Raw genomic sequence first — 2,667 nt, forward strand, 5'->3', positions numbered from 1 at the left:
GCCAGTGCCTGTGGTCTCAGTTTTTTGGGGGGCTGAGGCAGGAAGATTGCTGGAGCCTAGGAGGTGGAGGCTGCAGTGAGCCATGATCCCACCACTGCACTGCAGCCAGGGCCTCAGAGCAAGACCGTCTCTAAAAGTAACGGTAGTAATAAAATACCTGGGATTCAGAAAAGAGAAGCTGGCAGGCAAAGCCGACCATGCTAGGCAGAGGTGGAGACGGCGAGTTTGGGGGCTCCCTAATCTGCCCCTGCACCGAGCTCTCAGGTGGCCTCCACCTGGTCCCCAGCCAAGACCCAGTTGTGCAGGAGCACCCCAGCTGGGCCCTGGGCCGTCACAGCCTTGCCACACACAGCCTGGCCTGTCACAGCAGAGGCTTGGGCTGCTGGGCCGTGGGCAAATGGCCCGGACCGTCCACACCCCGCTCCCCTGGAAGTCACCGACCGACCATGCTTAGACGTCAGTTGCCGGATGCCCCAAGCAGACCCCCGCAGTGCTTCGCAAGCTGGGCTGCCTCCCCTAGCATGTCCCCTGCTCTGCGGACACCCAGGGACGTGGAGGCAGCAGCACTGAGTCTCAGTCCGGGCCCCGGTGCCCAGGGAGATGGATGTCCTCAGAGTCTTCCCAAAATGCCCACACCGGGGGCACCCGATTTCCCCAAACAGTCCAGGACAGAGCAGGGGCTTTGATCACAGGGGCCCACCCCCACGCCCGGAGCAGGGAGGGGCCACAGAGCTGCTGTGTTTCCCGGCTCTTCTGCGCCATGCTCCCCTCTCGGGGCTCCAGCAGCGGGCTCAGAGGACAGTGTGGCATTAGCATCCCCTGCCCGTCCAGGCTGTCACTCTCCTTGGCCCCTCACTGCTTCCCAATGGATAAAAAAGGGGAAAATAAAGAATTGTTAAAAAAAAAAAAATATATATATATATATAGGAACCCGTGTGTTTTGTGATCTTTGCAACGTTTCTCTGTAAACTCATTCTTTGGGTTTTTGACAAAACCTGAATGCAAAAGGGGTCTCCTCCCCGGTCACCTATCCAGCCCCCATGGGCCATCCCCAGGTGTCCCTGGCTCCTCGTCCCCACAGTCCTGTGCCTGCCCGTGCTGCCTCCGACACACACGCCCCAGGCTTTGTGCCCATGGCTCCCTTTTGGTCCTTCACGAAGTATTTCTCCAACCAAGAAGCTGCTGGGATCTCTGTGGCTGGTGGCCCTGAGCGGCCCCACTCCTCTCGAGGATGATACCAGTGTAGCCGCTGTAAGCAGGCTCCGTGCTGTGGGGTAGGCAGACTCTATCGTCCCCATCCTCCTCCCCACGGGACTTGTGTTATTGTCCCCATGTCCCAAATGGGGTGTCTCAGGAGCAGAGCCAGCGTCCTCCCTCCTCTCCCCAATCAGCAACACCGGCTGAAGGCCACAGCCTTGAAAGGGACAGCCCACGTGGGGCCTCACTCTCCAGCGCTGTCCCTACTTCAGGGGACAAAATGGTTTGTGAAACTCAGTTCGATTCTGAGATTGATGGCCAGCTTGCAGAAGGCAGGAGGTCTGGGTTCAAGTCTCAAGGTAGACGGGGCCCGGGGGTGAGTTCCAGCGTGGGCTGGGGGCCAGGGAGCTGCCCACGTGGCTCCCTGGGGAGCTGAGCTCCCCGTAGCCATGCGCTGAGCTTTTGGGCTTTTCCAGGCTGCACCAGGCCAGTGCGATGCTCTGCTCTTCAGACCCCAGACTACCCTTGGGTATTCTCTCTTGCCCCATCCTCAGCCCAGGAGGCCAGGGAGACGGAGCTCTGTCCCGGAGGCCATCCTGTGCTCCTGGCGACCTCTCATCAATGGTTTATGGATGGGCTAGTGACCTATTTTGGAGCACCTACATCAGTGCAGCCCTCCAGTCTCACTTAGTTTGAACTATTAGAGAACTTTATTTTTCCCTGAAATTGGGAGGAGGGAATGCTCTCGGCACATGGAGGTGCTTGGAGTGGGGCCTGCCAACCCGAGGGCGCTAGGGCTGTGATGAAGGCTATCCCGCTACGTCGTCCAAGCACCTCCATCCCAGTTTACGTTGGGGTCCAGTCCTGCCCCTGAACTTGGCAGTTAGGTGAGCCAATAAATTCCTAATTAGTCTTTATTTTTTTATTGGCTGGGCACAGTGGCTCACACCTGTAATCCCAGCACTTTGGGAGGCCGAGGCAGGCAGATCACTTGAGGCCAGGAGTTCAAGACCAGCCTGGCCAACGTGGCCAAACCCCGTCTCTACCAAAAGTACAAAAATGTAGCCAGACGTGGCGGCCCATGCCTCAGTCAGTGTGAGAACTGACTAACGCAGTTACTGAGACTATATTATAAACCTTCATAGTGTTAGAAATAAATTTTCGGTGCCACAAAAGAAACAGCCCTCGAACATTAATTTTCTCAGCACGGCCATTTTACTTCTATAGAAGGGTGTGTCTCGCAGATGGAGCAATGGTGAGAGCACATCTGAACAAGGGAGGGGAAGGGGTTCTTATCCCTGACGCAGGTACCCTGCTGTGTCGTTCTCCTATTGGCTAGGGTTGTTCTGTGTCGTTCTCCTATTGGCTAGGGTTGTTCTGTGTCGTTCTCCTATTGGCTAGGGTTGGACCGCACAGTCTAAGCTAATTCCGACTGGCTGTTTTATTTGTTTTTGTTTTGCTTTGTTTTTG

This window comes from Colobus angolensis, unplaced genomic scaffold (assembly GCF_000951035.1).
Source record: "Colobus angolensis palliatus isolate OR3802 unplaced genomic scaffold, Cang.pa_1.0 Scaffold64, whole genome shotgun sequence".
In the NCBI taxonomy this organism is placed as follows: Eukaryota; Metazoa; Chordata; class Mammalia; order Primates; family Cercopithecidae; genus Colobus; species Colobus angolensis.